This window comes from Mus musculus, chromosome 11 (assembly GCF_000001635.26).
Source record: "Mus musculus strain C57BL/6J chromosome 11, GRCm38.p6 C57BL/6J".
Taxonomy (NCBI): domain Eukaryota; kingdom Metazoa; phylum Chordata; class Mammalia; order Rodentia; family Muridae; genus Mus; species Mus musculus.
In genome coordinates this window covers 22,417,082-22,443,543 of record NC_000077.6, presented here as the reverse complement: position 1 = coordinate 22,443,543, position 26,462 = coordinate 22,417,082, and the positions used below count along the sequence as shown (strand labels likewise).

Below are 26,462 nucleotides of genomic sequence, written 5' to 3'. Positions count from 1 at the left end.
GACTTCTTTTAATAACATGAGACTTAGGAATTAAATACGGCAGATAGAAGATCCAGTAGGAATTCCAAGTGATATTTTCCAGTGGTTCACTAAAGGGTGTTTTAAGCCTTGGCTTGTATAGCATGCTACTTTATGTAATGTTCTTTATTTTTGAGATCTCTGCAGGAAAAGATACTTTATGATATACATGACCATTTCTACTTTCTTCACAGCTGGACAAGTAGATGGGAATAAGGAAAAATTGTGTCCAGCTCATGGAAGAGGTGAGAAAAAGTTTAAGAGATTAAAGGCCAGCATGAGGGGGAATGGAAAGTACAGCTCGACAATGGAATTCCTAAACAAGGAATCCAAGCCAAAAACACACATGCAGGATTTAACTTTTAACAAGTTCATGGTTTGTAGTCCTTTTAAGGAGACATCTACCACATTTTATAAAGCATTGCCAAGGGTCTTATATTTGTTTATACAATATATTTAAAAGTTGTCTTTTTAGTGATTACTCATTATTCATATGTTAAAGACTCGGGGCATAAAAATTGACTAAAAGAAAACATGTTTACCTTCATGCTTGCCCCAAAGCTGGGAAGAATTGAGGGACAAGCCTATTGCAAGAAAGTAATGAAGCATTCTAGGTTTAGTGCAGGTCAAGTGTGTAAAAATGGCAAGCTGAAGAGAAAGGGAGGTGATCAGTAAGCTAAGGTAGAGGTGGCACCGGGCCGCAAAGGTTACAATAATGTTCACTGTGTTTTCTGAAGCTGTTGCCTCCCGGGACCTGAGATCCCTCTGCTTGCAGCATGGCCCAGCACACCCTCTACACCACTGTTGGGCAGAATGTGTTAGGTGAGACAATTAGCTGCTGCAATAGAAGCATCCAAAAGAAGGAAGCGGAGAAGAACATGGAAAAGACCCAAGGGTCAGAGAGGTTCCCTATAGTCATAAAGGACCATGAGATTTTATTCAAAGGAAGCCCAATTTATACTAATAAAGCAAAACAGGAGGTACATAGTGCCTTAGTTTTTTCTCTGTTGGTGTGATAGAACACCATGACCAAGAACTTCTATAGAAGGCAGGGCTTATTTGGGGCTCACAGTTCCAGAGGGATAAGAAGATGCTACATCACAGGAGGGAGCATGGCCCCGGGCAGGTGGGCATCATGATGGGGCAATACTGATTCAAAAGCTGAGCACACTGAGACGAGTACCAATCTTTTAAGACCTCAAAGCCCACTCTCCTCCAACAAGGCCACACCTACTAATTCTTCCCAAACACTTTCACCAACTGGAACTAAGCATCCAAGCACATGAGCCTATGGGGCCATTCTCGATCACACTACCACACACAGAGTGGGGGTGTTTCCAAGAAGAAGGAGAACTGGGGGGAGGAGCTAATCAAAAACATTGAGGAAACGACCTTCTAAGTTTGATTACAAGATGGTGGTGGTGGTGGTGGTGGTAGGGGGGACAGTGAAGAGAGGCCTAGGCTGAAGGAGAGCACGAGTGTGCATATCCACACTCAGCCTCACACATGCAGATGAGAATTTATTTAGACAAAAAGGGGGACGTGTAGGAGGTTGGCTTGATGCTGCTTGTATTCAAATGCTAAATTCTGTACCCCAAAATCTGGTTTCTCCCACAGGGAAATCACCAAGGGCAAGGAGATCCTCACATTCACCAGCTTTTGTTATGTGAACCTTGTTCCCCAAGTTAATTGGTCAACAACAGACTAAAGCCTGTGACTGGGCAATGGATAGAGGTAGGTGAGTTTTCAGTTACTTGGCTGGGGTGCAGGGAGAGAAGGGAGAGAGGAGAAAGGCCACAGAAGAATAAAAAGAAGCCACAATGAGAGGAGATAGGCCAGGAGAAATAGCAAGTAACAAGGGACACATGCTTGGGATATAAATTAGAACAGCTCCAGTCCTGCCCACTCTAGGCTCACAGTGTGTAAATAACTTTCCTGGATCGTGTGTCTTTTACACAGGCTAACTGGAATTTGGATTTCCTTTTACAGTCTATAGTTAGACAACCATTCTTTTGAGGCCCCTTTTACTTTGCCTAGACAATTTTCTTCAAGTCTCTAATGGTTTGATAAGAAACAAGGCCCCGTGCCAGTTTTGAACAGCAGCTTCTTATTTGATCAAAGATAAAAATAGATTTTAAAACCTCAGTTGGCCTGGTCAAGTGTGGGATGGTGTTGCCCTCTGTTCCTCAGACCCATCCTCAGAATTCTTAGGATTCCACAGAACACAACCTAAGCCCAGGGTACCCCATTGGTCTGTGTTCTTGATAAAGCATGCCAAGCTAGTTAGGAGACATTAATTTAAGGTTTGTACCAGACAGTGAAAAAGGTTGCTAAAATCTAGGGTTGGCAAGGGAGTGGGAAAATGTCCAGACCCCAGTGATGAGATGGTGAATCCACATACTCTTTGGAAATTAACTCATCACTCTTAAATGTATAAGCCATGTGTTCTTGTAGTTCCCAGTCTAAAAATCAATGTGTTGTAACTTTAATTTTTTTCAAAACCTATTTTTAATGATGGTTCTTAAATATTTTAACCTCCCTTTTAGTCTACCACCTACCAAAGGTAGTGGGGAAGAAAGAATATGGAGAAATGGACCTTCTAAGAAATGGTTTTGGGGAGCAATGACTGTCTGTTTTGTCTGGAAATCAGCAGTTCAGTAGAGTTGGATTAGCAGCAGTGGTGACATGATCAAGCAGAGATAGCCAGGCCTCAGCCTTGGTACACATCAGCAGGAAGAACTGGGAGGAATGCCAGAAGTTCTTGGCTGTGCCTCTCTCAGCAAAGACATGAGGGCCCACAATCGCTGCACAGCTAGCTCTATGAGCAAGCCTTGCTCAGCCCTCATTACTGCCTGAGAGTCCTATTTATACCCTCCCCCAACATCACATGTCCTCCACATGTCTCTCCTCAGCACTTGTGTCTATCACTCTGCCAATCAGCCCTAGTCCGTAGAAGCAGCAAAACTGCCACACACCACCAGAAGTTTTTTGGTGCATTTCTCTCTATGGAGTCCTGATGAATACAGCTCAACTATGCAATGTAAGGCAGACCAATACATGTGTGTTGTTATTGAAGAATCCTTTATCACATGTCCTTTCACATTAGCAGAACATTCTTTCCCCTGTGTCTGCTTCAGCTAAACATTCCTCCACAAGTCTGCCTTAGCCTTTCACCTGTGTCCACTTCAGGAAAATACTTCTGTTGTTTGCCCCAGCAAAACACCATGCAAACTAACTTTTCAACTTTCCAAAGAACCCTTAATTTTCCACTTCAAAATGTCTTCACAGCTTGCTCACTATAAGATTCAAAAGCAGGAACAGCTTTAAGAGAGAAACAAAATACCAAAAAGACATTAAAATGAAATCTAGAGATTGTGTTTATATTGATAAAGTCTTCCTTGGTACCATGTGAGGTGAATATGGAGGTCACAGAAGAACATGGGTTGGTTTTAGTAACCAAACAGGTAAAGCCGGACTCTATCTCAGCTGTGTGATAGTTCTAATTGGAAAACAACAAAAATCTAGAAATAATTTGTATAGGGATGTACTGGCTAGTTTTGTGTCAACTTGACACAGCTGGAGTTATCACAGAGAAAGGACCTTCAGTTGAGGAAATGCCTCCATGAGATACAACTGTCAGGCATTTTCTCAATTAGTGATTAAGGGGGAAAGGCCCCTTGTGGGTGGGACCATCTCTGGGCTGGTAGCCTTGGTTCTATAAGAGAGCAGGCTGAGCAAGCCAGGGGAAGCAAGCCAGTAAAGAACATCCCTCCATGGCCTCTGCATCATCTCCTGCTTTCTGACCTGCTTGAGTTCCAGTCCTGACTTCCTTTGGTGATGAACAGCAGTATGGAAGTGTAAGCCGAATAAACCCTATCCTCCCCAACTTGCTTCTTGGTCATGATGTTTGTGCAGGAATAGAAACCCTGACTAAGACAAGGGATTTTTGTCTCCTGGAGAAGGGGAAGTAGATTTAGATAAGAGAAATGTATACATTTTGTTCTGTAGATATTTATGCTATTTGATTTTGGTAGCAAAAATATGTAGTAATTTTACAATTAAGGATGTGAAGAATATAAAATAGTAACATAAAAATATTAAGACTGTCTCATAAGTAAGAGGCTTTGTAAGTTTTATTTTTTCTGTTAACAAAAATGCAGATAATGTGTCTGTTTTCCTTTTTCCCTTGGCCACCAGGAAATTCACAGCCAACTTTAACACATGAACGCTGGCGGTGTCAGGGCCCTGTAGGCCTACACTTCCCTGTCTTGGGGCGAGGAGGAGACCTAGGCTCTCGTGATTTGCACAGACAAGGCAGGCAGAAGTTTTTACTCTCGAAGCTCTATCAAAACAAACGAGCTCTGATTCAGGATCTCAGTTTACTTCTAGTCCAGAGCCACATGGGCAGACCTGAGTGACAAGTCTTATCTTCACTGCGAAGATGCAGGGGCGCTGTTAAGGCGAGGAGTGACTAGATCTGAATCATGTTTGGAGAAACCCCACACATATGGTGGAGGAGAGAAGAGGCTGGCCCAGAGGAAGGTAGTGGTGCTTATTAAATACCCACAGACTGACTGGATAACCTTGGCTTAAGTGACTACAGTAACCTCAGAGTGTTTGTTGAGTGGGGACTACAGCCTCTCAGTCAAGCACAGTTGGATGGCTTGGTCTGAACATGAGCCAGCTGGCCAGTGTGATCCCAAACAGAAAAAAAAAAAAATCAAAATCAAAACAAAACAATAAAACTACTCCACAGTCACAGCAAGCCATTGCATAAGGAGGACAGTGTGAGCAATGTCTTGTGGTAGAAAAGCAGTGAAGGCAGTCACTTACAGGCACAGCAGGTAATTTCTGTATCTAGACAGGGCCTCTTTGCTGAGAGTGTGGGAGGGACACTCACCTCATCTCTGTGAAGGAAGTGAAGCACCAAGAAAGGTTACTGGCTTAGGGTCAGACCTAGATCTGTGATTTCTGTCACTTATTAACTGGATAGCCTTGAGCAGCCCCAAGAGCCAGTGCCTTCATTCGTAAAGAAGGTTAAAGACCCATTTCCAGGCACAGGAGGGTAAAATAAGGGAAAGCTATGAATTCTAAGGGATTAGAGTAACTTTTTAATTTTTATGATTCCACTTTGTATGCCCCACACATCCCAGGCAGAAAGAAAAATATTTAAAAGATGACATTGTTATGTTCCCATGAGTAGCCTGGGATATCTGTTTTGGGGCTTTTTATACCTTTAAATAGCAGAATCCCTAGCTAGTCTGTGTTGTCCCTTTAAATCTAAGGATGGGGGGTCACAGATCTTCCAATTTAGCTGCTAAGCCTTTAAATAATGGGCTTGCCCACCTCCACCCTTGCACTGTTCCCTGGGCTTCTGGGATGTCTCTCAGGTAATTCCAGTACTCTTGGCGGCTGCCCCAGTTCACAGCTGCCACAGGGATCAGCTACTCAAAAAAACTGTTGCTGAATTAATATTGGCAGTGTGTGTGGGTTATATTTGCAGAGCATTGGCAGGCACCAGGGACCTACTGGTTAAAGTCCATTCTAACCTTTCCTCTGTCATGCTTGAAAAATATGGGAGGTTTTCTGCTGCTGTTGGTAGCTGAAGACCGCCCCATTCTCCGCTTCCCCTAGATTACGTGTGGTGGAATACTTCTCACGCAAGAAGGAGAAAAATGTCCTGGTTGAAGTGAAAATCCTTTCCTCAGAGGACCAGTTGCTGTCAACTGGCAGTTTTGGGTCGTTTCTTTGCTGTTCCCTCTGGTCTGTCCAGCAGGTGGTGGAGTTCCAGCAGCCTTGTCCCCAGTCAGACTGTCCTGTAATGCTCAGCACGTGATAGGCGACTGCTGTCTGACTCACTCCTGCTGCCTCTGGCTCTGGGGCTGTGTAAACACCACAAGGAACGGCAAGAACAGAGTACTCCAAGCTTTTCCTGTAGTTTCCCTCATCAAACAAAGAACAAATTCGTGTTGACTGAATATAGAACTGCCTGTGTCAGCTGGGATTTAAACTCTTAATCACTTTATTCTTAGCAAAGACCCAGAAAGAAACCCTAAATTGTTTCTTTGTTCATTATCCACCTATGAAAACACATTTGTTAACAGTACTGAATGTATCATGATAGACAGCTGAATCCAAATTATTCTTGAGAAACAGATTAATCCAGTGTGCTGCTGAGTGCCTGTGACCCCAGCCTTGGGGTTTGGGTAGAGATAGGTGGATTTCTGAAGCTCATTGGCCAGCCTGGCTGGGCAAATGGGAGAGCTACAGGTTCAATGAGAGATCCTAGCTCCAGAAGCAATGGAAGATTGATCAAGGAAAGGTAGCTGATATTGAAAGTCATGCATGTGAGCATGTGCAATAAAGAAAAATGAAAAAAAAAACCAACTTTAAAAAGTCAGCAGCTAAAGAGGAAACAACAACAACAGAGAAAAGAGAGAGAGAGAGAGAGAGAGAGAGGAGAGAGAGAGAGAAAAGAAAGTGGGAACATCCGTTATAGGCAAAACTTCAAGCCCCCAAATGTTCACACTCACACATTTCAAATTAGACATTTCAAAAACAGTGATTAAAAAAAAAAAAAGGTTTTAGAAAAATGTAAAAACGAAGCACTTCTAGGTTTGCTTCTCAGTTTCTTCAGAAAGTCTATATAACATTGCTTTTGTTTGGCCCCTGCTGTCTTCAGACTCATTTGGTTAGAGACTTAATTTGGTGGCTGAAACAGGGATCAATGCTAGAGGAAAATTTGGGTCAGAGTCTTTCTTAGAGTATTACCAATGGCAGATAGCTCCTCTCATGCCTTAGAGAGCCACCTCCAAAGGTATATGGTGTCCCTGTGATGGTTAAATACTAATTGGATGCAATGGAGAATCACCTGGGAAGGGGGTCTTAATGAGGGACTATCTATCCATCAGATTGGGGGATTGATGTGTGAAGGCCCAGCCTAAATGGTGTGTGGGTGACACTCTTTCCTGTCTCTAGGCTTTGGGTTGTACAAACAAGGAGAAGATAAGCAGAGAGTATATATATGCATCCATTTCTCTCTGCTCTTGGTTGTGGATATGACATAATCAACTATTTTAAGTTCTCACTGCCGTGACTTCCCTGTAGCAATCACCATATAACATGGAACTGTGAACTAAGATGAACCCTTCCTCACTCAGTGGCCTTTTCAGGGTATTTTATCACAGCGACTAGTGTTGTGATCTTGAATGTCTCGGGGCTTCAGAAGGACCACACCAGGCCACACAGTTCCATGTGAGGTTTATTGGTAGAGAGAGGAGCAAGGTGGTGGCAGAGAAGGGGGAAAGAGAGAAAGAGAGATTGGGGGGGGGGCTTTCTTTATGTATAGGTGATAATGTAACACAGGTAAAGGTGGGAAGTGAGCCAAGTGGATTCTGGGAATATGGTGGCTGTTGCCTTGGCAACAGGTCTGCATGTCTCGCTTATGTGATGTCACAGGTTTTGGAGGTCCTGATACAAACAACTAGAAAGGAAACTAGTAGTTCAGGTATGGAATAAGACATTTATGAGAACCTCTTATATGAGCAAATCAGGAACACATCATCTTATGGGGTTCCTTAAGAGAATTCTGCATGTCACAGGGTCACATACACATGATTTCTCTGTTAAGACCCTAGTTACTTGGAGTCATAAAGGACAGGAAGGATTTCTCTCTTTGTTCAGAGTTCAAGAACTCTCATACAGTTAAATTCTGTACTATATGTAGTGGTATGTTGCCATAGCTTTCAGATTTTCCTGCCTCTGATAAGCCAATCATCAAACACTTCTTCCTTACAAAATAGCAGTGGAAAGCTAGGGCAGAGGCAGCGATGTGGGAACATCCATCCATCCCATCCTTCCCTTCCATTCTCCAGATAGCTACTAGTGGCTTTTGCTCAGAGGCCTCTTTTCACCTGATTGATTGCTAAAGTTGGGGCTGACTTTGGCACCATCTAGCCAGACACAGTGCTGGAGGATCCAAGAGTTCTACATCTTGATCCAAAGGCAGCAGTAGGAGATTCTCTTCCACATACTGGGTGGGGTCTGAGCACAGGACCTCAAAGCTCACCCCCACAGTGATATACTTCCTTCAACAAGGCTACACCTACTCCAACAAGGCCACACCTCCTAATAGTGGCACTTCCCATAGTCTAGACATATTCAAACCACCACAGTACAAGAGCTTTTCTCACCTCTAGCCATCCTAACAGGCATGCCTAGCTACCTGTCCCCACTTTCTAGTCAAGGAGCTGTGAAAAGATGTATTCACTGTGTCCACACTGGGAAGAAGAGATAAAGGGGTCCAGTGAGCCTAGTCCATCTTTGGGATGCTGACATCCACTCGATTTAAGTAAAGGGAGAGAGGTGAACATAATCAAGCAGTCCTAGTCGAGATACCACCCCATCCTGCCCACCACTGAAGGTGGTCCATGAATTGTTAAGTCTCTTCACCAGTCATCCTCAAGGGAGCATGGTGCTTGCTACAAGATGACTCCTGTGCCCAGATAGCAGTCTCACCCTGTAGGTAAATATCCTCACGGTAGGAGAGGTGAGTTTGTCCTGTGGAATTTTGCTCTTTCTAGAATCCAAGGTGAATATAGGTTAAGGCCAGTGACAACTCTGTGTTGTTAGCCTTGTGGACCAAGTAAGGAGTTAATGCTTTTTTTTTTCTTCTTCAAAAAAGCTTCTAAATGTCTAATTTAAAGCTACCCAATCCTTGAAATTATTGTCATTATTAACTGGTCCTATTTCATTTAGAGATACCTTCTTTGTGAACCCATGTGCCCCACATTATAAGAGCTCTCCTTTTCTTGTCTTTTCCACCAAATAGTAAAGTTGTAAGTACAGCAAGTGGGAGTATGTGTTCTGTCAGCATCCCTACTAATCTCTCTTAGCTGCGGAGAAGTGTAAATGCCAAATGAGCTTGGCGAAGGACTAATGTGATACTAAGGTGAACACAGGTGAATGAAAAAGAAACAAAAAAGGAAGAACATGACTGCTCATAGGTATGATGGAGGAGAAGGTTTATTGTAGATAAAAATGAGGGAGAGTCCAGAGTGAACATGTCCAGACAGAGCTGTGCCACAGCATGGGGAGCAGAGGAGAGAGGATCAACAAAGAGAGGTAGCCTGGGCCAAGAGACTGGCCAAGAGGGTAAAGGTTGGTTACCTGGCCTCTTCTGGCCTCTTCTGGCCAGGTAACCAAAATGCTTGAATTATAAGGGAAAGGCAGCTTGGGAAATGACGGCTTAGTCCCTGGGCTGAAGTTAAGAGTAGGGGGCAGGGTATGTCAGCCATACCCTGTAACATGTAGGGACTGAGGGACAACCTGGGAGCCAGGTCCACTTTGATACGTGTAATAGGCACCTCAGCCAATTTGTTCCTGCTTTGAGACCTATCATAGGGGTGTACTTGAATACAACAAGTTATTATCTGCCACTAATTAGGAGGTTCATTGTGTCTTCCAAAGGGGTCCTTTTGAGGTACGTTTTAGGAGGCAAGGCCATAGGAAAGGGCACTTCACTCAAGCTTGACCTTGTAACAAAATTTGAGCAGTAGAAGTAAAAGCATTTACATCTGAGATTTTGCCACCGGGAAGAAACTCTCTGACCCAAGTTCAAAACAACTTATGTCATCACATAGGATCCCACACATAGGAAGGTCCTATACTTTGTTTAGTGCTTTATGACACTGTCTTAAAATGCTTAAAATTTAAGGAAAGGGACCCTGCATTTTTACTTTGCAAATTATGGAGCCTATACCTTGATACATGATCCAACACAGAAGAGAGATGCAAAGACAGTTCCCATGGTGATGATAAACAGAAATTTGAGGAGAGCTATCAGGGGATATAGAAGGCAGTTGGAGTCAGACAGGTGAATGAACCTCCACAATAGACATATTGGCCTTCAAGCCAGGTTTCAGTGCTGTTTAACCTTCTCATCAACCTTAAATATGGATGCTTGCCTGAGCATGCGTAGGTCAGATCTGCTACATGATAATTTTCTGGTGAAGTTCTTGCTTCATGATCATCGAGGACACTCATTTCACATTACCGGACTTTCCTCTAAGTTTACACCTGAGAGCTGGAGACAAGCTGGAAGGTGAAGAGTGTCCCTGTAGTCTGAGCACTGTAGCTGACTTCACGCCAGACTCACTGCAGCATTGCCACGTGGCCTGACTATAGAGTCCTGTGTTCCCCAGAATTGTTTTATGACCTGGCCCATTGAGTTTCCTAAAGGTCTTTTAGAAATTATAAATAAGGCTCAAGTCCCTTCAGGCCGGCCCACTGCAGCACCGTGGTCCCTGGCCCAGGGGAGTCTCTGGACACCCACAAGGACCCACACAGGATCCGCCACGGGATCCTAAGTCCTCTGGTGAGTGGGACACAACTTCTGCCAGGAGGCAGGTTCAAACACCAGATATCTGGGCACCATCCCTGCAAGAGGGAAGCTTGCATGCAGAGAGTACTCTGACCACTGAAACTAAGGAAAGAACTAGTCTCCCAGATCTGCTGATAGAGGCTAACATAATCACCTGAGGAACAAGCTCTAACCAGAGACAACTATAACAAATAGCTCCAGAGAATACAAGATGGCAAAAGGCAAACGTAAGAATCCCACTAACAGAAATCAAGACCGCTCACCATCATCAGAACCCAGCACTCCCATGCCACCTAGTCCTGGGCACCCCAACACAACTGAAAAGCTAGACCCGGATTTAAAAGCATATCTCATGATGATGGTAGAGGACATCAAGAAGGACTTTAATAACTCACTTAAAGAAATACAGGAGAACACTGCTAAAGAGTTACAAGTCCTTAAAGAAAAACAGGAAAACACAACCAAACAGGTAGAAGTCCTTATAGAAAAACAGGAAAACACATCCAAACAGGTGATGGAAATGAACAAAACCATACTAGACCTAAAACGGGAAGTAGACATAATAAAGAAAACCCAAAGTGAGGCAACACTGGAGATAGAAAACCTAGGAAAGAAATCTGGAACCATAGATTCGAGCATCAGCAACAGAATACAAGAGATGGAAGAGAGAATCTCAGGTGCAGAAGATTCCATAGAGAACATGGGCACAACAATCAAAGGAAATGGAAAATGCAAAAAGATCCTAACTCAAAATATCCAGGAAATCCAGGACACAATGAGAAGACCAAACCTACGGATAATAGGAGTGGACGAGAATGAAGATTTTCAACTCAAAGGACCAGCAAACATCTTCAACAAAATTATTGAAGAAAACTTCCCAAATCTAAAGAAAGAGATGCCCATGAACATACAAGAAGCCTACACAACTCCAAATAGACTGGACCAGAAAAGAAATTCCTCCAGACACGTAATAATCAGAACAACAAATGCACTAAATAAAGATAGAATACTAAAAGCAGTAAGGGAAAAAGGTCAAGTAACATATAAAGGCAAGCCTATCAGAATTACACCAGATTTTTCACCAGAGACTATGAAAGCCAGAAGAGCCTGGACAGATGTTATACAGACACTAAGAGAACACAAATGCCAGCCCAGGCTACTATACCCGGCCAAACTCTCAATTACCATAGATGGAGAAACCAAAGTATTCCACGACAAAACCAAATTCACACATTACCTTTCCACGAATCCAGCCCTTCAAAGGATAATAACAGAAAAGAAGCAATACAAGGATGGAAATCATGCCCTAGAACAAGCAAGAAAGTAATCCCTCAACAAACCAAAAAGAAGACAGCCACAAGAACAGAATGCCAACTCTAAAAACAAAAATAGTAGGAAGCAACAATTACTTTTCCTTAATATCTCTTAATATCAATGGACTCAATTCCCCAATAAAAAGACATAGACTAACAGACTGGCTACACAAACAGGACCAACATTCTGCTGCTTACAGGAAACCCATCTCAGGGAAAAAGACAGACACTACCTCAGAGTGAAAGGCTGGAAAACAATTTTCCAAGCAAATGGTCTGAAGAAACAGGCTGGAGTAGCCATTCTAATATCGGATAAAATCGACTTCCAACCCAAAGTTATCAAAAAAGACAAGGAGGAACACTTCATACTCATCAAAGGTAAAATCCTCCAAGAGGAACTCTCAATTCTGAATATCTACACTCCAAATGCAAGGGCAGCCACATTCATTAAAGACACTTTAGTAAAGCTCAAAGCACACATTGCACCTCACACAATAATAGTGGGAGACTTCAACACACCACTTTCATCAATGGACAGATCGTGGAAACAGAAACTAAACAGGGACACAGTGAAACTAACAGAAGTTATGAAACAAATGGATCTGGCAGATATCTACAGAACATTTTATACTAAAACAAAAGGATATACCTTCTTCTCAGCACCTCACGGGACCTTCTCCAAAACTGACCATATAATTGGTCACAAAACAAGCCTCAACAGATACAAAAATATTGAAATTGTCCCATGTATCCTATCAGACCACCATGGCCTAAGGCTGATCTTCAATAACAACATAAATAATGGAAAGCCAACATTCACGTGGAAACTGAACAACACTCTTCTCAATGATACCTTGGTCAAGGAAGGAATAAAGAAAGAAATTAAAGACTTTTTAGAGTTTAATGAAAATGAAGCCACAACGTACCTATGGGACACAATGAAAGCATTTCTAAGAGGGAAACTCATAGCTCTGAATGCCTCCAAGAAGAAACGGGAGAGCACGTACTAGCAGCTTGACAACACATCTAAAAGCTCTAGAAAAAAAGGAAGCAAATTCACCCAAGAGGAGTAGAAGGCAGGAAATAATCAAACTCAGGGGTGCAATCAACCAAGTGGAAACAAGAAGAACTATTCAAAGAATTAACCAAACGAGGAGTTGGTTCTTTTAGAAAATCAACAAGATAGATAAACCCTTAGCTAGACTCACTAGAGGGCACAGGGACAACATCCTAATTAACAAAATCAGAACTGAAAAGGGAGACATAACAACAGATCCTGAAGAAATCCAAAACAACATCAGATCCTTCTACAAAAGACTATACTCAACAAAACTGGAAAACCTGGACAAAATGGAAAAATTTCTAGACAGATACCAGGTACCAAAGTTAAATCAGGATCAAGTTAATGATCTAAACAGTCCCATATTCCCTAAAGAAATAGAAGCAGTCATTAATAGTCTCCCAGCCAAAAAAGCCCAGAACCAGATGGGTTTAGTGCAGAGTTCTACCAGACCTTCAAAGAAGATCTAATCCCAGTTCTGCACAAACTATTCCACAAAATAGAAGTAGAGGGAACTCTACCCAGCTCATTCTATGAAGCCACAATTACTCTGATACCTAAACCACAGAAAGATCCAACAAAGATAGAGAACTTCAGACCAATTTCCCTTATGAATATTGATGCCAAAATCCTTAATAAAATTCTCACGAACCGAATCCAAGAACACATTAAAGCAATCATCCATCCTGACCAAGTAGGTTTTATTCCAGGGATGCAGGGATGGTTTAATATATGAAAATCCATCAATGTAATCCATTATATAAACAAACTCAAAGACAAAAACCACATGATCATCTCGTTAGATGCGGAAAAAGCATTCGACAAGATCCAACACCCATTCATGATAAAAGTCTTGGAAAGATCAGGAATTCAAGGCCCATACCTAAACATGATAAAAGCAATCTACAGCAAACCAGTAGCCAACATCAAAGTAAATGGTGCGAAGCTTGAAGCAATCCCACTAAAATCAGGGACTAGACAAGGTGCCCACTTTCTCCCTACCTCTTCAACATAGTACTTGAAGTCCTAGACAGAGCAATTCGACAACAAAAGGAGATCAAGGGGACACAAATTGGAAAAGATGAAGTCAAAATATCACTTTTTGCAGATGATATGATTGTATATATAAGTGACCCTAAAAATTCCACCAGAGAACTCTTAAACCTGATAAACAGCTTCAGTGAAGTAGCTGGATATAAAATTAACTCAAACAAGTCAATGGCCTTTCTCTACACAAAGAATAAACAGGCTGAGAAAGAAATTAGGGAAACAACATCCTTCTCAATAGTCACAAATAATATATCTTGGCGTGACTCTAACTAAGGAAGTCAAAGATCTGTATGATAAAAAATTTAAGTCCCTGAAGAAAGAAATTAAAGAAGATCTCAGAAGATGGAAAGATCTCCCATGCTCATGGATTGGCAGGATCAATATTGTAAAAATGGTTATCTTGCCAAAAGCAATCTACAGATTCAATGCAATCCCCATCAAAATTCCAACTCAATTCTTCAACGAATTAGAAAGAGCAATCTGAAAATTCATCTGGAATAACAAAAAACCTAGGATAGCAAAAGCTCTTCTCAAGGATAAAAGTACCTCTGGTGGAATCACCATGCCTGACCTAAAGCTTTACTACAGAGCAATTGTTATAAAAAGTGCATGGTACTGGTATAGTGACAAACAAGTAGACCAATGGAATAGAATTGAAGACCCAGAAATGAACCCACACACCTATGGTCACTTGATCTTCGACAAGGGAGCTAAAACCATCCAGTGGAAGAAAGACAGCATTTTCAACAAATGGTGCTGGCACAACTGGTTGTTATCATATAGAAGAATGCGAATTGACCCATTCCTCTCTCCTTGTACTAAGATCAAATCTAAGTGGATCAAGGAACTTCACATAAAACCAGAGACACTGAAACTTATAGAGGAGAAAGTGGGGAAAAGTCTCAAAGATATGGGCACAGGGAAAAAGTTCCTGAAAAGAACAGCAATGGCTTGTGCTGTAAGATCGAGGATTGACAAATGGAACCTCATGAAACTGCAAAGCTTCTGCAAGGCAAAAGACACCGTCAATAAGACAAAAAGACCACCAACAGATTGGGAAAGGATCTTTACCTATCTTAAATCAGATAGGGGACTAATATCCAATATATATAAAGAACTCAAGAGGGTGGACTCCAGAAAATCAAATAACCCCCTTAAAAGATGGGGTTCAGAGCTGAACAAAGAATTCTCACCTGAGGAATACCGAAAGGCTGAGAAACACCTGAAAAAATGTTCAATATCCTTAATCATCAGAGAAATGCAAATCAAAACAACCCTGAGATTCCATCTCACACCAGTCAGAATGGCTAAGATCAAAAATTCAGGTGACAGCAGATGCTGGCGAGGATGTGGAGAGAGAGGAACACTCATCCATTGTTGGCGGGATTGCAAGCTTGTACAACCACTCTGGAAATCAGTCTGGCGGTTCCTCAGAAAATTGGACATAGTACTACCGGAGGATCCCGCAATACCTCTCCTGGGCATATATCCAGAAGATGTCCCAACCGGTAAGAAGGACACATGCTCCACTATGTTCATAGCAGCCTTATTTATAATAGCCAGAAGCTGGAAAGAACTCAGTTGCCCCTCAACAGAGGAATGGATACAAAAAATGTGGTACATTTACACAATGGAGTACTACTCAGCTATTAAAAAGAATGAATTTACGAATTTCCTAGGCAAATGGATGGACCTGGAGGGCATCATCCTGAGTGAGGTAACCCAATCACAAAAGAACTCAAATGAAATGTACTCACTGATAAGTGGATATTAGCCCAGAAACTTAGTATAGCGAGATATAAGGTACAAGATGCAAAACACATGAAACTGAAGAAGAACGAAGACCAAAGTGTGACACTTTGCTTCTTCTTAGAATTGGAAACAATCACCCATGGAAGAAGTTACAGAGACAAAGTTTGGAGCTGAGAGAAAAGGATGGACCATCTAGAGACTGCCATATCCAGGGATTCATCCCATAATTAGCCTCCAAACGATGACACCATAGCATACACTAGCAAGCCTTTGTTGCAAGGACCGTGATATAGCTGTCCCTTGTGAGACTAGGCCGGGGCCTAGCAAACACAGAAGTGGATGCTCACAGTCAACTATTGGATTGATCACAGGGCCCCCAATGGAGGAGCTAGAGAAAGTACCCAAGGAGCTAAAGAGATCTGCAACCCTATAGGTGGAACAACATTATGAACTAACCAGTACCCCAGAGCTCTTGACTCTAGCTGCATATGTATCTAAAGATGGCCTAGTCGGCCATCAATGGAAAGAGAGGCCCATTGGACACGCAAACTTTATATGCCCCAGTACAGGGGAACGCCAGGGCCAAAAAATGGGAATGGGTGGGTAGGGGAGTGTGGGGGGGGTGTGGGGGACTTTTGGGATAGCATTGGAAATGTAATTGAGGAAAATACGTAATAAAAAAAAGAAATTATAAATAAACAGATACCAAGGTTCAATGTGCTCATCTTGGACGTCTTAGTGGTGTAAGTTTGATCTTTCTTTAGGAAGTTAGAATTTCAAATGTTTTACATATATATATATATGTAACATATATGTATGTTATATATATATAAACATAGGAGGTAAAAACAAATAGAGGGCAGGAGGGCAGGGCTTATAAGATAGTTGTTATTTGGAGTTGGAGGTAGCTCAGTAGTTAAGGGTGCTTGCTGCTTCTTCCAGAATTCTGTTCTCAGTGCCCACGTTTCATAGCTACCTGTAACTCAGCTCTAAGACAACCAATGTTCTCTGCTGGCCTCCAGCGGTACCTGTACACATGAAAGATGCATACATATAAGTTTAAAAATTCCCTCATAAGCAAGATAGTTAATATTTATTTTTTAAAATGATTGTGATAGCATAAATTATATATAATAATGAACTTTATCATGATATTTTAATAATATTATAGAGTATTTTGATCATAATATTTTATTCTTATATTAGGCTAAGAGGTAAATACATGGTATTCTTTAAAATATACCTAAAGCTGGGTAGTGGTGGCACACGCCTTTAATTCCAGCACTTGGGAGGCAGAGGCAGGCAGATTTCTGAGTTCCAGGCCAGCCTGGTCTACAGAGTGAGTTTCAGGACAGCCAGGGCTACACAGAGAAACCCCGTCTCAAAAAACAAACAAACAAAACAACCTATATTTCAGAAACCCCTCTGAATGCAGTAAAAATTAAGATAATAGATGGCAATCTAACCAGTGATCATAGTCTTTCAGCCACATGAATCTCTGTAGTCATTTTGCCATGGAATTTGGGATAAAAGATGATGGACTTTTCAGTTTAGCTTCCTTTATACTTATAGCCATGTTAATTAGATGTTGTTATCTCTCTTTATGATATGTTTTTAATAATTTATTTATTTATTATATATATGTACATTGTAGCTATCTTTAGACACCCCAAAAGAGGGCATCAGATCTCATTACAGATGGTTGTGAGCCACCGTGTGGTTGTTGGGATTTAAACTCATGATCTCTGGAAGAACAGTCAGTGCTCTTAATCACCGAGCCATCTCTTCAGCCCATGGTATAAGTTTTAATATAAATTTGTAAGTTTATATTGTTTTGGATTCATTTCCTTATTTGGTAATGCTTTGATATTTTTCTTCTTCCTCTCTGTCTCTGTCTCTGTCTCTGTCTCTGTCTCTGTCTCTGTCTCTGAATCTCTTTCAAGACAAGGATTCTCTGTGTAGCCCTGGCTGTCCTGGAACTTGTTCTGTAGATCAGGCTAGTCTTGAACTCAAAGATAGACCTTTTTTGTTTGTTTCTGCCCTTTTTTGAATGGTGAGCTCAAGATTTTCTTTGTATATGTGTATATGCACGTTAATGTCTGTACGGGTGTACATGTGTGTGCAGGTACATATGTGTGCATATGGAGGCTGGAGGACAACTTTAGGTGTTGTTTTATAGACATCATGTATATATATGTGAGTGTGCACATGAATATGTGTGGTCTGTGTGTATGGTGTGTATGCATGTGTGTGTATGTTTGTGTGTTTATTGAGTATGTATGTATGTGTACTTGTGTGTGCACAGCAGAAGACAAGCTTTAGGTGTCACTCTTCTGTGCTACCTTGTTGTTGTTGTTGTTGTTGAGACACTATCTCATACAGGTATAGAACTTGTCACGTAGGCTACGATGGCTTGCCAGTGAGTCCCAGAGTCCCAGAACTCTGTCTGCCTCTCTTTTCCCAGCACTGGGATTACAAGTGGGTCGCCATGTCACCCATCCTTTCTTGTGTGGAATGGATTCTGATCCTTGTTTTTTTTTTTAAATATTATTTATTTATTTTTATTTATATGAGTACACTGTAGCTGTCTTCAGGCACACAACACAAGAGTGTATCAGATTCCATTACAGGTGGTTTTAAGCCATAATGTAGTTGCTAGGACTTGAACTCAGGACCTCTGAAAGAGCAGTCAGTGCTCTTAACCATTGAGCCATCCATCTCTCCAGCCCAGTTCAGATTCCTGTGCTTGGAAGGAAGGAACTTTACTGACTGAGCTGCCTCCTCATCCTTCATGTCATTCTTTGAGACAAGACTTTGATATGTAGCCCAGGCTAAACTCAAATACATGATCCCCCTGTCTCCACTTCCTGAGTACTGCTAAGCATACATCCTCATTCTAGGCTCAAATTTTTATTCATTAATCTTGCTTTCTTAATTCTGTTTAAATTTATGGTTAAAATAGTAGACAAGGAATTTGAAGGGATGAATTTACGTTTCGCTATCACAGTCTCTTGCCTTTACTCCCCAACACCTCTAAAATGGATTCTGTTAGAGGTCACTTGGTTCAGTGCAATAGGCATGAAGATCTACAGTGTTTTCCTAAACTGACTATGTGCACATTCACTCGATTATTCTCCAGTGAGCCACTGGTTCAGCGAGTAATATCCTGGAGAAACATAAGTTATGTTATTCCTTCACCAGTTTTGGAATGCCTTTGAAGGCACCAGGCATCAGCAATGTCTGTCATCAAAAGCTCTTTTGTCTGCAGTTTCTGAGATAGCTTTGGGCTTTTTCACAGCACAGAGAGTGTTTGCTAAGATGATGGCCCCCCCTCTGTAAAAGGCACCCTACCTGAAGAAAGGAGGTTGGCACACCTTCTGAGCAGCCAGTCGATTCCCAAGGCATTCTTCTTGAACAAGTGACTCGGTATTGATAACTCGAGGATTTCCCCTACAAAGACAAAAGTGGGGTCATTTGTCAGCCAGTTGCTTGTCACCAATAAACTGAAAAGACTATCTGCCTGTACTTAAATTTCCGACAAATGGATAAGATCAATAACTCTGGAATCATGTCTTGAATGCTACACTATAGAAACTCATCTGGATATGGCTTTGTTACATAGCTTAATGTTCTCAGGAGGAATAAAAGGGCATGAAGGGATTAGAAACTGAAGACAAACCTTATTTACTAGATAGCTGTCCTCATGGTAAAATGAAGTATAGTGAAACTGCAGAAGCCCCAGGCAAATTAGCCATGACTTTACCTTTTCTTCTTTTTTCTTCTCTTCTGTTTTCTTTTCTCTCCTTCTCTCCTCTCCTCTCCTCTCCTCTCCTCTCCTCTCCTCTCCTCTCCTCTCCTCTCCTCTCCTCTCCTCTCCTCTCCTCTCCTCTCCTCTCCTCTCCTCTCCTCTCCTCTCCTCTTCTCTTCTCTTCTCTCCTTTCCTTTCCCTTTCTTTCTTCTTCCTTTCCTCCTTTTTTTAAGTGACAGAAACTGTTAGGTATAAACTTAAAAACAAGAAGTTTCCTGTAATAAAGATAAAGGAGAGTCTTAGAAGTCAAGGAGAGATATTTTGCCCTTAAAACGTGGTGGCGAGCAAGAATCAGTAGAAGGAGGAAGGTCTGGGACACTACCCCAGGTTTGTAGCATGCTGGACTTTTACTTTACTTTTCTGTGCTTTCTGAAAAGCAGGTTTTCTTTTTCTCTTCCTTCAAAAATTGTGTGTGTGTATGTATGTGTGTGTGTGTATTGGACAACCTACAGTGGTCAGTGCTCTCATTTCTTTATCAAAGCACTATATTTCGCCTTGCTTCTTCAAGATAAGAGAATTAAAGAGACATAAGAAAGTAAGGTGGGAAACCAAGACACCCAGTTGCTATCGGCTTCAGAACAGTGGTAACAGCACCAGGTAAAGACTAACAGGGAAGCCTCGGTGGCACGCCAAAGTGTGCATGTCACGGTTCTGGAACTCTCTAAAAGGACTTAGTATCAGCTTGTGCGTACTATTCCTGATGCTGGGAATCTACCTCTGGAGTAAAAAAATAATACCTAGCTTAGGCTCAGGGTCCAGTTGCTGTGCAGCTTGTGTGAACATGAGGAAATATGTCCCATCTTCCTCACTGATGCAGGCATGAGCCCAGATGTTCAGTCTGGAAAGCAGACCAGAATTTAATCTGCTCATCCTCCTGGCTGACCCTGAGGTACAGGGCCCAACATGTTTTCTTGTGCTCAAAAGCCCTGTCCATCTGCCTGATTCTCTGGATTCTCTAATGGTCTAGTCCAGGAGCCATAATATACCACAGTTTCAAATTTGCTACACAGTTCTCCAAAGAAGTTTTAATGCTGAGGAGATGAAGGATGGGAACAATGATAATTACTCTTAACCATTAGTGATATTATTGTGACTTTTAATTATTATAGCAGTGGAGTTTCTAGTAGAGTCCCAGAAAAGTCTGTTTAGTGATTCACATTGCTAAATTCCTCATTCTGGCCATACTAGCTTCCATTCCTATTCCTAGGCACAAGGGATGCAGGCTTGAAGTACACCAGGCTGTGAAGAAGAGGAGGAGGCTGAAGAACAGGATACTAACATCTTCAGGACACATTTAGAGAGTAGTATTGTTTATTTGGGTATACACATTTTCTCCTCTATTCCTTCTTCCCCTTCCTTCTCTTTCTCCCTTCCTTTCTTTCCTCTTTCCTGTCATCTTCTCCCCCTCCTTCCCTCCCTCCTTCTCTTCTTCCTTCCACTTCTCTTCTTCCCCTCCCTCCTTCCTTCCCTCCCTCCCCCTTCCAGGATATATAGTCTACACTGGCCTAAAACTCTCAAACTAATGACTCCCTTCCTCTGTCTCTGAGTGCTGGATTACAGGTGTGCAACATCATGCCTAACCTGATCCACATATGTCCTTCCTATTTTAAGAGTGTGTCACCCTGTGTCCTCCCTCATCTATCCACACACAGTCCCCACCCACCACGCTTGCTGAGTGCTCCATGTTCTTGAATTGCCTACCTCCCTTTCCTAGCAAATACAATTCCATCATCTTGGTATAGCTGGTATGTAATGATGGAAGCAATTGGCTGAACTGAGGGTATTAAGATGAGAAAGATATTTGTATTATTTTCCTAGAGCCTTCATATGTCAGCTTTCATGTGTCACTTTGTTTGCTTTCAAGAGGATGGTTTTCCAGGAAGAGCCCATCCCTGGCTGGTGTTTTGCCCCTGGAGGGAGCTTGTTGGAGCCGTTCCTACTTACTATAATGTCTTCCCTTTGAAACTCTGATTTTTCTAGAATCTTTAATTTACATCTAGTGACTCTCCTGTGGGAGATGCAGGAGAATCAGCATAGAGGTGGACTTAGGGAGGGTGTATGGATTAGGTACTCTTAGGCTAGCTCTCTCACATCCATACCTAACAGCAGCAGACACTCAGTGGCTAAACATCTCTGTGGAGGAGGGGTGATTGCTGTAGTGAGACATGCCCAATTAGGTTCTAGTCAAACATGAATTAATGCGGAAAATGAGAGCAGTGCAGAGCATGTAACATTACTGTCAGTGTATTGCTCAACCAATATTGAATTGCACGAAATTTTACATTACAGGAAATTGGCTTTTAATTATATGACTGTATTGGATTGCTTTGTTCTGAAGTGAATACTAAGTGAGCTATGAATGTCCCACTTTAATACGGAAGCATGATGTGGGTATAGAAAGTTGTATTTTAATGGATCTTCAGCTATGCCTGAGTCACTATGCCTGGAGGTTGATAAAGGCACACTCCTTAGACAAAGTACCAAGAATATGATCTTGAAATCCAGATGCAAGTAAATCCAGTGAGCTTGTAACCTCCTGCAGAATGAAGATTCCTCAAGAGCACCTCATGCCCTCCCTGTAGCCATCAGACTATTGAGACAATACACTCGAAGGAATTTGAATTTTCCAGGAGTCTCATGGGGAAGTAAAAGCTACAGCAATGTTGCCAGCCAGAGGAGGAACTTGTCTCTTAGGAAGAGATTTCACAGTCTGACTACCTGTCAGGGCACCTTGCAAGAGAGCCTGGAGCCCAGATAATGATGGGTCAAAGTCAATGCACTGACAGGCACACACCACAATGAGACTTATGCTTGCCTCTTGCCTTCTATTCAGACGTAAATCCCCTGTCTGGGTTCCAAAGCTAGACTTAGGTGCATAGGAACCACTGATCTCTTTGTGTATCTTTTCAGCTTGACCACATTGGATAACTGCTTCCTGCTTTTCACTTCTGTTTGTTGGTTTCACTGACCCAGTGAGGATGGATGGACAAGCCTAGGCATCAAGGCTACCACAGGGACCCTAAAAACTCCATCTAGTGACAAGCTCTCTGAGCCCACAGTGTCCTTATCTGTAGATCCAACCAACCATAGGTCAAAATGTCTAGCAAGACTGCATCTCTTCTGAACATGGACAGATGTTTTTCTTGTCTTTACTCCCTAAGGTTCAGTAGTTTTTAGTCACTCAATATTCACATGGTATTAAGTATCAGAATCAGTCTTTAGACTGTTTATATAGGAGGATGACCATAGGTTATATTCAAATGCTATGCTTTTTATATAAGAGACTTGAGTGTCTGGCCTAGAGCCAACCTCTCCAGGACACAGAGGAACAACTGTGTGTTATGTTCATTCATGTCATGGGACTTCAGTGGGAAATCAGCTGAGTTACATATCAAAAGACTCTTTCTGGTGTTACCCCAGTTTCTTGCCTCTGTGTCATTTGCACAAACATAAAAGGAATGTGTTGGCCTTTTTTATTTTTACTCCAAAAGCAGAAATTGGAAGCTCTTGTTGAGCACATTTGATTTGACAAGACTCAAGAACAATCAGAAGAATTGTCCTTTTGGAATTAGGGCTAAGGATAAGCTTCCTCTGCAGCCTCCCGCCACCCTGGGCAGTCAGAACTCTGCAGGAGACCAGTATCTGTGGCCTTCAGTGGGAGGGGTGAGCAATGTCATTGGTCCTGAGGTCAAAACAAGGGGGTCTACAATGGCTGCTTTGTTCTCTGCTTTGCTGTAGAAGGCTAAATAATATGGTACTCATGGTTAATTCTGAAGAAAAAAAGAATCATGCAACTAGATTTTTTTTTTCTAAGAATTAAAACAGAACAAACAATATTTCACCCCATATGCAAAACATTCTTGGGATAGTTGCTACTCTGCCATATGGAGGGTACTTAGTAGAATGTTCTATTTGTTTTCATATTTTCCAGGCCTAACGGTCATGGCAAATTCCAATGCTAACAAAGGAAGAACGCTGTGGTGGAGCTGGCCCTGCACCAGAAGGGAGTTGACTAGCCTCTGGCAGAACATGAGGGACCTGAGGGATGAAGGAAAGCTGCTTACCTCTCTAAGCTATGAGACTGTTCCAGTAGGGATACTTCTTGGGTCAATTCCCTTTTCTGTGAAATAAGAGACAAGATTGGGTCAAGGGTCCCAGCATTCCCTGTGAGGGTCTCTGATTACCAGGTACCAGGCCTTATCTCTACTTTCTCATCAAGCAGTCAGTCTAAACTCCCAACCACAATGTTCTCTTGGTTATTGTCTTTTAGAGGTTTTTATTTTATTTCATGTGTGCAGGTGTTTTTCCTGGATGCATGTATATCATGTACATGCCTAGCACTTTCCAAGATCAGAAGAGGGCACTGGAACTGCTGGAACTGAAGTTACAGATGGCTGTGAGGCATCGTGTAGGTGCTGGGAAGCAAACCTGAGTCCTCTACAAGAGCAACAAGTGTTCTTAGCTACTGAATTATCTGTCCAGCTTTGTCTCAGTCATAATTCTTAAATCAATACATATGGATTTATATCTTATCACCAACTGTAGAACTTCAGTTCTCATGTGGATAAATTGTCACTCCAACTATGGACAGCTATCAAAGAAAAAAGTAGAGGTTGAAAATATAAAAGAAACTAAACCAGAAACATGACTGTTTTTTTTGAAACGGAGATAGGCAGGACCAAAGAAACTGAACAGCACAACCCTGGGCTTGGAAGCCCTTCCTATACATCAGTAGGGAGGAAGCAGGAGAGATGCAGGGGGCTGATGGCCTCAAGCTCCAAATTCCAGGTGTTGGGGGAGACCAGTTCTCAAGGTCTGTCAATCTCCAAACTTTGTACATTTCTCTAGGCCTCAAATATTACAGTAACAGGGCCCAGGGGACAGGAGTGAAGCTTCGCTTCACTGTAGGCACAGCAGACACAAGACACTGAAGCATAGATTTTAGCATATGCATTTTGTCCAGATGTGACCAAAGAAGTCAACGTGCAGTGTTCACAAACATCTTACCACTGCTATCATGTGGGGATCAATGGCTCTAGAAACTTCTAGGACAGCACTCAGGGCCTGCCTGCTCTTGAGTTGCCCTACTTGAAGAATAAGGTATTTATCCCCTGATTCTCTTTAGCTTCTGGAAGTTGTTAATCTCCAGCACTTCTAGCCTGTCCTCAATGAAGTCTGCCCACATAGTTGAAAGAGGTCTTTAGGGAGAGTCACGGATCTTACAAGAAATCCTTGGCATATGAGGGCTAGGAGCAGGACAAAAGTCAGTCTGGTGGATACTACCATGTCATAAAATAGGAAGGACTTCAACAACGCTGAGAATCACCCTTAGCCAGAGCTCTTTCTCTGTTCATTTGTAACAGTCCCATGGGACACTTACAGGAATCTTATTGAAACTATGAAAATGAAGATCCTGAAGGATCTTGCTACTGAATATTTGGTAGTAATGGGTTTAATATCTATTCCATAATCATAATTATTAATTTAAGGTACATAAAACTCATACTAATTTTTAGCATCAAAATGTTAATTCTAAATATGGTGTTGGAAGGTGAAAGCAAAAGGAAGAATTGAAGGCCAACTGGGTTGTATGAAGCTACCTTGGAAAACAAACCAACAAATATCAACAAAACAACAACAACACCCCCCCCCCCCCCCACACACACACACCAAGCTCATACTAAATAATCATTTCTCCAATCTGGTTTTCCAAGGTTTGGACAGAGCCCTTCCACCTAAGTCCTTAAGAGGACAGTCCCAGGAGCTTGGAAATGCCTATGTGGGTAAAGTGCTTATTGTTCAAGCACAGAGACCTGAGTTTGAATCCCCCTGGAACTCATGAAAAGCTAGTTGTTTATGATGCATCATGCCTGCCTAGATGCTGCTGTGCTCCTGCCTTGATGATAATGTACTGAACCTCTGAACCTGTAAGCCAGTCCCAATTAAATGTTGTCCTTTATAAGAGTTGCCTTGGTCATGGTATCTGCTCAAAGTAGTAAAACCCTAACTAAGACAGTTGCCTTTGTCATGGTGTCTTTCACATCAACAAAATTCAAACAAAAACAAACATTGTGTACTTGCAGTAGACAATGTTTCTAAAAGGAATGTGGTCTCTATAGTTGAGGAGCTACTATTGTATTGCCTTTTCTTACTTCATATTTTATTGAGGTTTTGTTGTTTATTATTTTATGTGTAAGGGTCTTTTGCCTGAATGTATGTCTGTATACCACATGCATTCCTGGTGGCTGTGGAGGCTAGAAGACAATGCCATATACTCTGTAACCGGAGTTATTGATGATTGTCAGCTGCCATGTATGAACTGGGAATCAAACCCAGGTCTTCTGGAAGAACAACCAATGCTCTTAATGCCAAGCCATCTCTCCAGCCCCTTATCTCATTTGTCCAAACCACTAGGGCATTTCCAACCCTGTCCTATCTTGCGCTGGACTCGACCAGCAAGAACGATGCTGCAACAGGATCCTTCTGCACACGTTTATTGGGAGAGCTTGATTGCAGAGGTGAAGAGACCCCGAGCCCAGAACTGGTGCTGCTTATATAGGCCTAAGAGAGGCATGTCTCACACCCGGATTGGTTATGCACTATATCTCATTTGCATGTTCCTTATCTGGTTGGTTACTCTCAGTACCTCACAGAACCTCATTATCATACCTCATTTGCATGTTCCTCATCTGATTGGTTATACTCGCAGAACCTCATTATCATGCCCGGGCCAGGCAGTGTCTTGGCAAAAAGCTTTACTACATATGTACACATTGGTTGTTTGCCCAAACTTATGCGTGGTGGCCAGCGGTAGCCAGTGCCACTCTGCAACGGCACATGTGGCTTCCCACAGTCCTAACATTCAGGAATGATGAAGGAAACACTTAGAAGTATACAGTGTCTTATTATATGACCCTGCCTGCCTGAACCTTGCTGTGTAGACTGAGGTGACCTCAACTTCACAAAGTCTTCTGTATATGCTCCCTGAGTGCTAGGATTAAACATGCACCATCATGCTTATTTTTTTAAGTCCTCACAGTAGTGATTTTTATTAAATTAGCTGCTTTATAAAACATTTCA

At 42.0% G+C, this 26,462-nt stretch overlaps 1 long non-coding RNA gene across 1 annotated transcript; it reads left to right on the top strand.

Annotated features, from left to right (window-relative positions):
• Nucleotides 1-210: 210 nt before the first annotated feature.
• On the top strand, nt 211-25,311 carry Gm39609. The gene is made up of 3 exons (XR_872300.2): nt 211-263; nt 1,636-1,752; nt 23,314-25,311. It is a non-coding gene; the product is annotated as a predicted gene, 39609 (long non-coding RNA).
• Nucleotides 25,312-26,462: the final 1,151 nt, after the last annotated feature.